The sequence below is a fragment of the Tasmannia lanceolata genome, unplaced genomic scaffold (assembly GCF_043159265.1).
Source record: "Tasmannia lanceolata isolate RefF3 unplaced genomic scaffold, GAP_Taslan_0.1 ptg000002l, whole genome shotgun sequence".
NCBI lineage: Eukaryota > Viridiplantae > Streptophyta > Magnoliopsida > Canellales > Winteraceae > Tasmannia > Tasmannia lanceolata.
In genome coordinates, this window is record NW_027518679.1 from 59166852 (window position 1) to 59182500 (window position 15649).

General features: G+C 36.9%; 1 pseudogene across 1 annotated transcript in view; it reads right to left on the reverse strand.

Annotated features, from left to right (window-relative positions):
- Positions 1-1146: 1146 nt before the first annotated feature.
- Positions 1147-15649, reverse strand: part of LOC143845651 (uncharacterized) — a 15413-nt pseudogene continuing 910 nt past the window's right edge. Inside the window, exons 4-12 of the transcript XR_013234485.1 lie at positions 14778-14872; positions 14496-14549; positions 7617-7754; positions 5239-5296; positions 5000-5114; positions 4613-4682; positions 2749-2820; positions 2321-2466; positions 1147-1666 (exon numbers count right to left, since the gene is read on the reverse strand). The product of XR_013234485.1 is annotated as an uncharacterized LOC143845651 (transcript). The remainder of the gene's footprint in view (positions 1667-2320; positions 2467-2748; positions 2821-4612; positions 4683-4999; positions 5115-5238; positions 5297-7616; positions 7755-14495; positions 14550-14777; positions 14873-15649) is intronic.

Below are 15649 nucleotides of genomic sequence, written 5' to 3' on the forward strand. Positions count from 1 at the left end.
ACAAAAGCAACAAAGAGGGAAAAAAAGAAGACAACCTAACTACTACTTCATAGATAGAGACCATACAAACATACTCAATTCATAAAAAAAGCCCTAAACAAAGACAAGCACCAACTTCTAGTTCTTCCCCTTTCCTCCTGCATGCAGATCATCAAAGTATCCTTTAGGGTCGCTCTCAAAACCTGACCTCGAAATATTCCCATCCCCACCTGGAGCTTTCATGGCATCGCTGTGGCCACCACCTCCACCAGATTTTCCAGAACCAACCCCACCTTTTTCCGAATTTCCACCTCCTCCCCCACCACCACCTTTACTTGAATCTCCTCCTCCACCAACACCGCCACCTCCTTTGCCATCCATTTTTTGGTTGTTAACAAGTTAAGGTAAACCACTTTGAGCTAAAGATGTTTATTAGCTTTGGTCTTACGAGTATATATAGAGGTGCAAGCCTTCTTCACTTCCAATTCCCCAAACTTTCTCGTAAAATAGCATGCATTGGTTCCGGCATGAAATGGAGAATTTGGACGTAGTACACTTCTCGAGTTTCTTAACTATAGGGGGGTGAAAAAGGTCCATGACGCTTAGGATTTCTGAGCAATTGAACCCAGGGAATTTTGAAGTTTGACCGAAACACCTTCAGGTATAAATTTTGCTTAATTAAGAGGAGGGTTTTAATTGGGTCTGCAAGTAGAAAAATTAAGAACGACTAGGAATATCGCTCCCCTATTAAGTGTTAAGTATACGTAGGCTATTTTTGGAATTGCAAAAGTGGCTAGAATCTGTAGTACCATCATGAAAGTTTACAAGATCAAAGGTCACGATTACAAATATATGCCTGTCCCCTTGTGAGACTCAAATGTATTCTTAATTTTTTACCATACCCCCTTGCCCCTGCACACTTAAGACTCCTTTCATGTAGCTTCGAAAGACTAAAAGTCTACAGAGGACCAATCCAAAAAGTTGTTCAATAAAGCAAAGATGGTCATTCTTAAAAAGAGGGAGTGCCTATTCTAAAAAAGAGGGAGTGCCTATATCAATTTCACATTACAATTTATCTTTGAGAGAAACAAAGTTTTTGTAAAGTGCCAGTAGGTTAAATCCTTGGAATGGGAAGACCCATTAACAAAATACAGTAAAAAATGGCAGTTCCAATACAATATCAGCTGGTCTTGTTATTCCCAAAGAAGGAAGAAAATTGTATTAAAGGCACGAACAAAATACAACAAAAAATGGCAGTTCCAAATTTCCAATACAATATCAGCTGGTCTTGTTATTCCAAAGAAGCTTAGAATCCACGGATAGACATGTAGGTGAGCACATGTGCCTAACATATATAAAATCCCCATGCGAGTGTATTTGGGCATGAACAATGTCTCCACGTTCCCATTGATCTCATTTTTCATGCGTAAAACATCCTTAACGTCCACTAAAGTATCAAAAGCCATCAAAATTGGAAGTCCCACTGGCAAAGAATGTTGCTAACATACTAGACACTGGAATTTCTTTCACATGGACTATTGTCTTCCTCAGAATTTTTTTACCCGATATCCAAACAGCCCCTAATATGTTGTTCCATTTCTCTCTCGTCTTCTCCCAGTGCTTCTCTCTGGCATTCTCTTTATCGAGTACTTCGAGAATCTTGTAAGTAGAAATCTTGGCGGGTAGCCTTGCAGAAGAAGCCATTTTGATTATGTTTAAGAAACTTGAATTTCCTAGGTTGATAAAAATAATTTTGAATGAAATATATTCCATGAAAAAAGTATACCAGGATTTAGAAGGGTTATAATTCTCAAAGAATATATGAAATTTCTAGAAAAAATTCAATGAAAATGACTTAACCAAACTCTAGATAACTCATTTTCTAGGAACTATATTTTAAAGAATCCTTTAACCTAATGGCCATGTTTAGCAGCTGTGAAAGTTTTTTCCATGGAATATTAGGATATTAAATGATGAGAGAGGGGCAAGGAGGGTGGGAGAGGGAGAGAATTGAGGGGACATGATTGAGGAGATGGTGAGAACTGAGAAGTGGCCAGAGAATAGGGAAAATATTCCATGAAAAAACTCTCTCCCTCTCCCACTCTCCCTACGCCTCTCTCAACACTTGGATAAGCTAATATTCCATGAAAAAATTTTCATGACCAGCAAAGATGGTCTACGTGTTTCTCACCTTCTGGTATTCAGAGATGGAAACAATCACCTGTAGAAACCATGAATTTTGAACTTCCCATTTCTTTCTTCTTGAAGTAAGATTACAGTTTACAGAGAGAGAAACAGTGAAAAAAAAATATAAGAAACCTCAACAAACTACATAACTCACACAGGTTTCCCTCAAAAGAGTAATGACGGTTATGGTTTATGCTGTGCATGGATAGATGTGCGAACCGCGTGATGAGGAGCCGGTGCTTTTCCATTCACAAGTATTTGTTCCAAGAAATCCACACGGATCAATTTGAATCTATAGTGCTGCTTAACATTAGCCAAGAAAATGAAAACAAACTCAAATTAAAACAGGCTACTTCAGTTCTGGTGCTCGTAAATTGAGAAATCGGCCATCATAGCTTGGAATGATAGGATAAAGAAATAAAAAGTCAACGCAATGAAGTATAGATAGAAGTCATTATCTGCTTCTTTGCTAGTGATTTGGTTATTTTGCGAGGTATTAAGAGAACTGAAATGTAATAGTTTTTGCTTGTTATGTTTTTTCCACAGTAAAAAAGAATAGTAAATAGTTACACGCTAATGTACCTTGCCCTTCCAAGGAAAATCTACAACTCTGTGATTAGGTTTCATCAATGTCACCTGATCTCCTTCTTTAATCTGAGAGAAAAAAAAGTGTTGAAGGGTGCTTGCACACCAAAATCAAATTAAACTGTGATCAATATCAAAAGTAAGTGGGATTGAAGTTCCAATTATTTTACAAGATGCGCTCATACACAAAACAAGCCTGATTTTAATTTTCTTAGTGCCCTCGCAACCCAAGAAGACATTACCTTGGGCTGAAACCTGGCCTGAATGCCTGATAACTATAAATCATGCAGCAAATTGCATGAGAACTACGAGTTCGTTTGTTTAATTTTAATTTATTTCAACGCAGTGGTTATTACCAGATTTACTACTAATATCTTTGACTTTTTAAGGTTTGTACACATATTTTCTTTCTAATGTCTCTAATACAGTGTGCATTGCACACATGCGTGATCTCGATCCTTCATTTATGGTGCCCGAAAAACAATCAACCAGACAACCATCCGATCAAAGTACTGAAAACCACACTTGAAATGTTCCCCAGTACCCCACATTCATGGGGTAAAAGCTATGATTTGTCGACACAGCGCGTATCAACACAGACGCAGAGTGTCGGATATGGCAATCCCCCCCAAAATTTAGAAACACGGACATGGCTAAAACAGCAAGTATATATGATATATCTATGATTACTGGACACAATAGGATACAATGAATAATATTGGAATAAGAGTTTGTTTAAGGTTTTAGGTTTTGAGGAGGAAAAAAAAAACAATATTAGTTAAAGAAGAGCTAAAAATAAGTGTTTATAATAAAAGATAAGTTAAAATAAAAGAGATAAATACAATATTCAATAATAAATCAAAATATCACACTTGACACAGTACAAAGACGTGTCCATCCGCCCACATTAAGTCTGACACTTCTAACAATACATTTACAAGTGTCGAAAGGAGTGTCGACACATGTATCAGTCTCGACATGACACAAGACGTGTGTCAATAAATTCAAAATGTAAAAGTCCTCTAGTTCTATATACATGATTATTTGAACACGATGGACCCAGCCAGATGAACAGTCTAGATCACATGCACATGTGCCAAGTGTACTGTATTAAAGACTAATACAGAGGAAAAAAGAATGGGTCAAGTATCAAATACTTTTCCTTTTAGTTTCTAATTTTTTTGTAACTAATGTAATATGTAGTATCTAGATAGTTTACATAGTTACTTCTTAAGTTTTATTGCTAGGGAACAACCACTATTGATTAATAGCCATTTTTTAAAGTTTATAAACAGTTTGGGTCGCGCCACCTATCGTTCCAGAATCTCGTGCCAAAACCTGGGCTGATTTAAACATGCACAACCCGCTAAAAAACACTACCCTGAATTCGAACCACTTAGTGGGCTTTAACCAATAAGCCCACCGGATTGTTTGGTCATTGACACCCCTGATAGTTGCCATGCAGGGCAGGGAAGGAGGGAAGAACTCCATTTTTCTAGTTTTAGGAGACACTTCATAGATTACTTCTATTTTGTCAGGTTCTTTTGTCAAAGCAATGTTAAGTCAGGGGTGAATCTCCCATCATTCACGTCTCCCAAATTAGTTATTCCTAAGAACCCATTGGGATATATGAAAACTTCAGAGTTCACTACTATGCCTGACAAAGGAGCCATGGCTTATGGCAAACATATAGACATAAGACAAGAAACAAAAGGATATAAGAAATTCCAATAAGCAACGGATATGATCCAAGCAGGTCCTGAATAATCAGGAATCTTTCCCTCTTTTTTACAGGAAGCATCTGAACTAAACAATTCGTGTCTCACTCAATCATTAGTCACTGAAGTTAAATCATCCTTACCGATTTACTGCGTAGTCCATAGACTGAGAGAACAAAACAAGTCTGACCTGGATCACATACTATATAGTATCTGCACATTCACAAAACACAAATTGGTTCTTCATTAGTAATTAATTTTGAGCCAAAGCATACTAGAGACATTAAAGTGCTTTTTCCTGCTTTCTTTCAGCTCTCCTTAAAGTGTTACAGGCAATCAGATTCAATTAAAACAAGTAACACATTTGTTAATTCTTAATTTCGCTTGTCAACAATAACTGAAAGACATGGAGTGCATGTATTCTAATGTGTCATAACTATAGTAGAGAAGTTTCATGATATAGTACGGAAACCAAGAAGAATATGTCAGTTGAATATGCAATATTCATATCAAATAAACAAGTGACTCACAAAGGAGCTACATTGTCATGCTTAATGAAGAGGAGCACTTTGCCAATGATTGCTACTGCTCTGTTCAGCCCTTCAAAGAGGTCATTTATAGTGGCTTTCTTGTATGACGAATTCACTCAAAGAAAAAAGATCAGAACAAAACAATCAGTAATTCTAAAAGATCAATATGAGATGCTAAATTTCTACCCAACACAAATACTTTTATAAAATGGAATGAATAGATAAGTCGGAACGCTTACAAATAACATCACCCAGGGATGATGCCAATGATGTAAGTTGCTTTGCCTTGGCCTGACCCTGTGAAAAATGTATTTATGAGAACGACTAGGGAATAATCCAAAGCTCACAGATACCATCAGATTCTGCAACACTATATACATTTACTGCAAGTAATACAGTTGTTCAAAACTAAAGATATCTTCAACAAAACATATGTATCACAAGTGAGATTTTGTGAAAGAATGGAGTTTCAACATTTCAAAAAGAAAAAGAAAAAAAGAATGCAGTTTCAAGAAGAAAAGAGGAATACCAACACTCAAATTTTGCTTGGACAAAGAACATCATATTCAAGACAAACATATGAGTTTGGAAAGTAAAACACCTGCTCCAATAATCACAAGGTTTAGGGTTTACAAATGGTGGACAAAAATTATAGGCCATTCCTTCTCTAATTAAATAGCAAAGATTTCTGCAGTAACAGATAAGACTTGCAAAAGGGAAGCAGCAGAAACAGATGCAGCAAGAAGATGAAGAGAAGCTAATCACCACAATTAGCTAGATATAAAATTTGGGATCAACAGAGAACCCTCTGTAAATAGAGAAGGGAGAATCGATATGCAAGTATATGCACTCTAGGTGAAGTTACCCACAAAGATCCGGGAAACATGGGATAAACAAAAATCCAGAAAATACTTCCCCAAAGAGATGATGTCATGAATAATAGTGTTTGCTCCATACTTACAAGCAAACTCCTTTTGGGTCATCAAACCCACTTCCTACCCCACTTGCTATAAAGTTGTAGTTTGCTAGTTTCCAAAGCAGTTACCCACAAAAAATAGGAAACCCATCTCTAGACTTAGGAAACTGTTTCCTTCTTTATAGGAAATTAGTATGGCCTTCAAATTTCTATTCCATAAAGCTATATATTATATAGTGATAGTCGAGATTCTCCTGATAGAAATTATAGAATACCAAAATGTTCCGTAATTTAATTTCTGTTATAATTTCATAATATCTTAAATCTTGAACCTTTTATATACTTCTTTCACAAATATAAATTACATTCAGTCATCTCAATTTTCTGACAAAATAGTTGAGATTTAGTTATAAATATCAGGTTTGGGGCTTAAGGGTTTGATAATGTTAAGAAGTTAGGAATTCGAGATCACCAAAGAAGCAGAGAGGCCTGAGCATGTGGAGTCATAAAAGTATAACTGATAAAAATGTATGTATAGCTGTTATTTTTCTTGTATTTCTGATTTGCACATACTATGCATGTAATTATGTCTCTTACCAAAAGGGGAATGACTTGAAAGTAAAATCATATCTAAAACTTATTTAATGATTGCATAACTGCAACCTGAGTCTCAAATATCATTCTCGGAAATTTCACAGCAAGGGAAAATCTCGGGTTATATTATGGAGCCGCAAATATCATTCTCATAGAGGTGTTTGAGTGTTGGCAGTTATCCCCTTGGTGGAAGAAATGTAAGATATTATGGTAATCTCCTTCCTACCCGTGATTTAGGTGTTATTAAAAGACATGAAGATTCAAAAAAAAAAAAAAAAACTGGGAGTGTATCAGAAACAAAAAACAATATGCAACATCATTTGAAGTGGACATCGTCTTTAAATATGCGCGCACGGCTGAAAGGAATAGAAAAAAACTTAAAACAGGATAAATCTGAATTGAACGAACAGCTAGATTGTAAAAGAAAAAATGGTTTCTCGGGAGCGGTAGTTCATACTTCATACAGGTTTTAGAATACAATTTTATAGGACATAGCTGCAAATCCCATATGCATATAGCATTCTATAATCCTGAATTGATATCTCCTATGCACTGACCTGAAATAGACAGTTTATCCCAGTTAATCTACTGATCAACCCAAGTTCTTGTGAATGTAATGGAAAAATTTTAGAGCACGCCAGTGAGAAGATTAAATTTCCATGACTGGCAAAATGGTTATAAAGCTTTGTTATATGGATTCTTTTGAATAGGCAAAGTACCTGTGCCACATGTGTCGGATTCTAACACTTCATGGATTTAGTGAAACACTTCTAGATCTCTTTTATCTACTTTTACTGAATATTACTACGACAAATTTACAGTTATATGTTTTGATCTTTAACCATCCAAAAAGTAAGCCTTTTCTACGGAAATAAAACATTGCATTTGCTTAACCAATTAAAACTCCCAATATAATATTACCTGTTATAACCATATTATTGCGCTAAAGTATTAAATTTTAGAATTGATTAAAGTATATTACTGAATTCACAGTTCCTTATTTCTGAGGTCTATCAAATTCGACACTTGGTACCCATGTCAGATTCTGACATACCTACCCCATACCTATACAAAATAGCTGCAGAGTTACAGAATGAAATGAACTACCTTTATGGAATTCTCCAGCTTGTCAAGAAGATTGACCATCTTTTGCACCTCCTCGCTTGCATTCAGACCAGGATCCTTCAAAGCAGCGGCTTCGAATCCACTAAGAGCCCTTTCGTAGTTTTCAAGATATTTGTTCACCTGAAATTAAATTTGACATCAAATCATTGTGTGGCATGATATCTGTAATTGTATAGTATAAAGACCTGTCAAAATGAGATGTGAGTATGTGACACAAGAAGCAAGAATGTCGGATAACAAAAGAACAAAAAGAACAGATAAAAGAACAGGATAGGTCAGCATAGAAAAAAGAAAAGAATGTCCAAACAAATTGGATTACATGGCAATATAATTTGCAGGAAAAAAGAAAATTATAAATTTTGATGTGTTTACATCAACTAATAGCCTCAGCTTTGAATGTTTGATTAGTGTGCCTGTTTCATCCTTGAAAGAGTAACTGAACAACTTATTGACAGGAGATAATAAAGCCGAGGTCTTTAGAATGCATCGTTTACTTCAGTGAAAGGACTAAATTCAAAAATTTCTACACAGTTGAACATTGGAAACAGAACTTCGCAATGAAGGAAAGTTGAAATGTAGCATCGAGGATATACACAACCTATGAAGAACTTCATGCCTTCGCAATGGGTCTTCATTATCAGCTTCTGGGTTACAGTCATACAAAATCTCATGTATGGGTATTCAAATCTAGTTTTCACAGATTATCTGAACTCTAGTTCTGGGAAATGGCATCTGTACTCCCATGTTTTAATAATTGCAGTCCACACTATTTTCTTTGATTTGGACTTTTTCTAACTGGCTGTCATATGCTGTTACATTCCAACAACTATTGACATCCAATCAAAAAGTGGAATATAAAGAGAGGAGTGCCACTATCAAATCAAGGGAGTGAGGATGTCAATCCACTCCTTATTATCTTTGAAGTACTTGCTGCATTTAGCCTTTTTATTGAATGGTAATATCATTAAAAAGAAGCAAGACTGAGGAAGTCCAAAGCTACAAAGCAGAGAGAAACCCAAAACAATAAAGGGAAAAAAACAAAAGACAAGCAAAATAAATAGGATCAGAGCTTCTCAAGGGAAAGATGATCAAAATTCATAAAAGTATCTCTACCACAATTGAACGAGCCAACCGATCAGCATCACAATTAGCCAAACACCAAAAATGACGAATCACAAAATAATGGCCAAGAAGATGGTCACAAATCTCCTTGATCACATCCGCGAACCTCCAATGATGACGAATGACGTCTTTAATCCATCTAACCACATTAAGGGAACCTCGCTCAACAATAAGATGATGGAGCTGCCTCTCATTTGTCAATCAAACCCCTCTAAGAAGGGCAAGCACCTTTGCTTTGTTAGAATCTTTCTCTTCGACAGGACCAGAGAAGGCTCAGCTAAGGTTTTAAATTTTGGTTTCGGTTTCAGTCACCACGGAAATGAAAACAATTCGGTTTCGATGGAAATTTCGGTGGAAATCCTGTAAAATCAAGGAGACATATAAACACATATGCAAATGATAGAATTTAAAGATGAAACTTCAGGAAAGGCTACAATAAGAGCAGATACGCACTTAAAAATCATCATATAAGCAAGACAACCATCCATAATGGTTTAAAACCATCAAACCCCAAGACATGCCCTGTCGCACATGTCAAACAATTTAATACCTGCCAAATTTCACACGCATAGTTGTCGAACTCGTCCGAGTCACGAGTCGAGTCGTACGAGTCAAGTGGTTTTCGAGTCAACTCGTATGGTCGACTCACAGGTGCTCAAGACTCGTACGAGTAATGTTTTGACTCGGACGAGTCACACCAACTCGACTCGAAAACACATAACTCGTACGAGTCTTATTTTAAGTCGTAATACTTATGTTTAAATAGGGGGGCTGTACCAATTAACTAAAGGGGGTGTGAATATATCAATAATATATACGTATTTACCTATTCCCGTAATAGTAAACCTAAAAAGTTAGGGTTTTTTACTTCGGGAAAGTGAAACGGAGAAACCCTCCATCCTCGACGGCTCGACAGTTGATTTTTGCACAAAGAGGGGGGTCTACCAACAACAAAAAACAAGAGGAAGAAGAAGACGACTGATTTGCTTGATTAAGGTTAGTTTTTTGCGTTTTTTCTTTTCTTTTTTCTTCTTTTCATGTCTTCTTCTCTCATCGTCCAAAATCTGCAAGAAGAAGAAGAAGAAGACGACTTTTTGGCTTTTGCAGATGAGAACATCGACACGGTTGATTTTGTCTTCTCCATTTAATTCATCAAAGGTTCTCACATGCAAAAGCCAGCTGAGAAATGGCTTTCCACGAAGGCCCAATTTATCAAAGGTGGTTGTTCTCAGTGAGGCCCTGTTTTTTTGAGATTGTGTTGTGACAATCGATTGAGAGCCCTAAACTGATTACCGGTCTCAAAATTACGTTTAATTTTGAGTCAAATAATCTGTTTGGGGCTCAAAATTTATCTTTTTGAGTACAATAATTTGTTTTGAGCTCAAAATTAGATTTAATTTTGACTCCAAAAATCTGATTGGGGCTCAAAGTTAATCTGTTTGATTCCAATAATTTATTCGGGGCACAACCTATTGTTGTTTGGACTTAAAATCCAAAATTCCAGATTGAAAGCCCTAAATTTCTGCATTTGTCAAAAACTCTTACGAGTCACGAGTCGAGTCGAGTCACGAGTCAGAAAATTAAGAAAACGAGTAACGAGTCGAGTCACGAGTCGACAACTATGTTCACACGTAATTCATAAAAATATTTATAAATAAAGCATGCACCACATTTTGCATTCACTTCGTATAAATATAATTATATAATACATACTAATATAGTATACGACTATTACACTTATGATTTTCGTTTATGCATTTCGGTTTCGGTTTCAGTGAGGATGGAAACGGAAATATTTCGGTCATTTCGTGCCGGTTTCAGTGGAAATATAAAGCCATGGGCACAGCTATCTGCTACCTAAGTCCCCTGAGAAGGCCCTGATTCCAGCCAGACCTGGATTACCAAAACTTGAGCCAACAAAATTAAAATTTAGAATTTTGCAGAGGGCATACGCAACCTATGAACTTCATGCCTTCACAATAGTTCTTCATTATCACTATTTGGGTATTTATATGAGCCGACTACTGAAACAGAAGGAGGTTACTGCGGTGACCAAGCTATGACTGCTACACGTGCACGCAACAAGAAAAGATTAGATAGATTAGTGAGCCTAGAAACCTTCCCGTAACTACTGAAAGTACCTGTCTAGCGTACGGAAAAGAAGGAATTCTCTGATCTACCTACCTCACTCGGCTAGCAATAGAAGGAATTCTCTTTTATAAACCGCATGACTAAACGAAGAAAATCTTGACTAGCAAGGGCGCTAAGCCTTAACTATACAAGCTTGAGAGCCAAGCCCCTTTATTAGGTTGGTTGCTTTCATAACGAAGTGTCCCGGGCCCTATCTCAACCTCGGTGTCGGCGGAAGATAGGCCTCGTCCCGGCCATATGTCCTCCTTCCACTCTTCGCCTTTAAAGATATTGCGTATAAAGAGAGAGATAGCCAGTCTATCATGCGGCCGAGAATCTTATGTCAAAAGGACCAACGATGATCCTAATTTGATGAGACTGAATTTCATCTGCATTTGACAATTATTTTCATAAATTACGTATCAATATACATTCCCTTTCCGTCAACTAAACTCAGATCGTTTCGTCCGTCAAAATGAAATGGCAATAACTCATGTCGGGCAAGAACCAACCACTAAGCGGTCGTTCGGGGTCCATTCCCTCAATCATGGCGAGGGGAAAGGGAAGGCTGCCTTGCGTTTAGGGTGCTTTAATTAAGTCGTTGTTGCTTACGTTAGAAGAAGGCACAAACAAATACGGGAAGCTTGATTTCATTTGATCAAAAGGAGGGAGTATACTCAAATCTACTTTTCACAAATTATCTCAGCACAACTTCTGGGAAATGGTATATGCACTCTATTGTTCTAATAATTGCAGTCCACGCTCCTTTCTTTGATTTGGTGTTCTCTAACAGGCTGTCATATGCTGTTACATTCCCAAAAGGCTATTGGCATCCAATCGACAACGTGTAATATAAAAAGTGGAGTGCCACTATCAAATCAAGGAAGCGTGGATACCAATCCCCTACGCATTACCTTTGAAGTGCTTGCCGCATTTGGCTTTTTTATGGAATGATGATATCATTAAAAAGATGCTAGACCGAGGAGGTCTAAAGCTACAAAGCAAAGAGAAAACCAAAACAATAAAGGACAAAACAAAAGACAAGCAAAAGGAAAAGGAAAAGGATCTGATCCTCAAGGGAAAGATGACCAAAATTCATAAAAAGTATCCCTATCCACAATTAAATGAGCCAATGATCAGCATCCCAATTAGCCGAACACCAAAAATGATGAACCATAAAAGGATGGCCACAAAGAAAGGTCACAGATCTCCTCGATCGCATCCGCAAACCTCCAAGGATGATGAATCGCATCTTTAATTCATCTAACCACATTAGCGAACCTCCCTCATTAATAAGATAATGGAGTTGCCGTAAAAAAAAAAAAGATAACGGAGTTGCCAATTGTTCGTCGAGCAAACCCCTCTAAGAAGCGCAAGCACCTTTGCTTTGTTAGAAACTTTCTCTTCGGTATGAACAGAGAAAGATTAGCTAACCTCTCCCTCTGAGTCCCTGAGAAGACTCCAATTCCAGCCGAACACGGATAACCAAAACTCGAGCCATAAAAGTTTACCTTTAAAAATTCAGGAGGAGGATCACAACAAGGACTCAAGCTGTCCTTGCTCCTACTATTTAACCTATTTTCCTCCCCAAGAACTACGAAAAGGAAGTCACATAGTTCCCACTGAAGCAAGGGTAGTCGCCCGAAAGATTAGAAAACAGTTCTCTGGATATTATAAACTCCTCTAGATACCCTACTAACGAATCTTTTGTTGGTCTCCTTCAAGACGAACCAAAGGGCACCTGCAAAGAACAGGATACAAAGCCAAAGAATTCTACCGTTGAGAGGCCAGCCCAAGACACAAAATGATCAGCAATATGCTTAGGAAGAACCCAATCCACAATATAAAAAAATACATAAAATGAAGTGCCAAATCTTTTGGATAAAACTACAATGAAGTAACAAATGATCAATAGACTCGGCGTTATCTAAACAAAGCAAAAAATGGTTCACAATAATCATCCTTTTGTTGCAAAGGTGATCCATAATGAGGATTTTATCATGATGGGCCATCCAAAAAAACGGCTTTGACTCTTAGTGGGCATGGGAGCACTAAGCTCTCCAGTAGGGGTAGTAACTGGAATGAATATCTAAATGATTGTAAAAGGATTTAATCGTAAACTTTCCGTGAGATGGTCGTTTCCAAATCCTCTTAACCCCACAACCCACATGATATAGCCAAGTCGATCAAATCAAGCAAAGACACCACTACCTCTATGGCTCTACTTATCGATTGAAGAAATTCCTCAAATGGTTCTCTTTTCCTTGATTTTTTCACCCTTCCTCGAAAGAGGAATTCCTATGTTCCTGCTTCTGATGGAAGCGCTATCAATGAAGCTTGATTTGATATGGTGGCCAGGTTCTGCTTCTCCCACCGAATATGGTCCCAGGGCTTCTTATTCTTCCAATGATGATGATGTGCGGCTTGCTTTCTATGGAGATAAGAGAAAGGAAGCATTGGCTTTCATTAACAAAGCAAGCATTGGTTGGAAGAAGAGGAGTATGCAGGAGGGGCTTGAACCTTGATGGATTGGATCATGATTTCAAAATGCATGGATCGCTCTTCCGGGCCAGGTCAAGCCTTTCCATCATTTGCATATGTTTATGTGATTTTACAGGATTTTCATTGAAATTTCCAGTCGAAAGCAGCATGTTTCTATTTACGTGGAGACCGGGAAATATATTGAAATAAAAATTGAACCTCGTAACCTTACGCCACATACAACATAAGGTCAGGCATGTGACAGTAAGATAAAGAAGCTTACCTTATAATTGATGGTAGTGGCCTAGATTGTTGTGAGGATCACCATCATCATGAGACAAACGACGATTATATTCTATTGGAGTATCAATAGGTCTCATCCCAAGACTAAACCTCTCTGAACGGAGATCAACATACTTCCTCAAGATGCGGATATACTGTTTGAAGATCTAGCAACTTTGATTCCTATCACAACTACATCTTTAACACTAAAGATCTTCTACAAACATTGCTTGAGTTCAGGCATTCCCTCATTATCATCATCTGTCAAGATAATATCATCAACATACACAACTAACATGGTAGTCCCTTCTCGTCTTCGCATCACAAATAACGAGTGGCATTACTTATGACTAATATAAAAGTCAACTCCCCGAATTGGGAGTGCGACTTTTTTCCTCCCAAACTCTTTTCTTCCCTTCCTTTCTTCTCTTCTTGACTTCTTCAACTGTTTACAGCAAGGTAGTTTCAGATGGGTTCTCAATTACTAGCTTAGTGAAAATAGTTTAACTTAAATTACTTCCAGTCTTGACAGCCATTGAAGATGCCCAGATGTAAGAATGTACAAAGGATCAGACTAGTTATTGGTATGTGAAAGACTTGGTTATTCCTTGAATAGATAAGCTACTGACAGTCAATTGCTTTGCTACCACAACTAAAGGAAAACCATATTGACAAAGAATAATATTTAACCAGGTAATGAGGGAAATTCAGTCATTTGACCAACTTCCATAATAGACCGTAAATCCATGAATCAAGAAGATTAATAACATTCATCTACAAAATTGTTAATTCCAGCATGCTAATTCCGCAATGGGCTAATGGCTCATAGCAAAGTCGAAGACTAACAGTTGCACAGTTGAAGTAGAGATCAGGATTGGACTTCATTAGTTCATCTTTTTCCTGAAATATATAATCAAGAATTAGAAAATAAAAATTCTAAGATCGGTTAACAAGTAATAGACCAGTTGGACATCTGCAAAAAAATTCAAATCTTGTCAATATACCCCTTGCCAAAACAAGAATAACTACAAAACCAAACATGCTAAAAAAGAAAGCATATATTCATTAAAAAACCCTACAAGACCAGAAAGTTGATCCACTTTTAATGCTTTAATTTTACAGACGTACAGCAATTTGATAAGCTTTCAATGATTGCAAAAGTCTGTTGTGGTCCCACATTCCAGTTACAAAAAAACTTGTGAGGCATGCATTTCCTAAGTTGTCTGTCAGGGAAAAACACAACATTAAATTGGCTAACACATTAAAGATAAAATAACTACAAGCAAACAATAAAATGACATGTGAAGTGCATATGTACAGCAGCTAATTGAAGTACAAGAGTAGAAGATTTCAAAAAAGGAAATATGCCAATTTATGGTGTACAAACAGGAGCGCTAACCCAAAGATCATAAAAAATATCAAAAACATGTCTTATAAGCATACTGGGTGCAAAATCCTCTTTAATGGGCTAATAACAAGTTGCCACAAGAGTAGGAAAAGCCAATGGTTGACAATAAAATTTATACGGAATTTACTCACAGGAGCTAAATTAATTAAGAGATGCAAAGTGCTGAAAAGTTCCACTCATCAATTGTGAATGGACTTTTTCCATTTCTTCTAAGATTGACAATGAGCAGAAAACAGCCGTGGCTGTACTCTGATACCATGAAAAGTATTGGACATAATCTCACACCAATTTTGAGCTGGAGTTATTTGGTTACTCGTATATATGAATCATAATTGTTTGTGGCTTACAAAAGGAGCCTTTATAAATAAACTTAAGATAATTTAAGAACAATATGGAATGACAACTGTACAAAACAAGAATAAAAAAATAGAGCCTAGAATAGTTTGCCCTTATTTATTAACAAGAAACACCAGCTAAGAGAAATTCCATTAAACTTGTTTTTATACAATATCGTGGAGATCAAATTACCTTTTAAGTTTAACTTTTTCGGGCAAGAAAGAGAGGGTCGAAGATCAGCTTATGAGATGCCAAC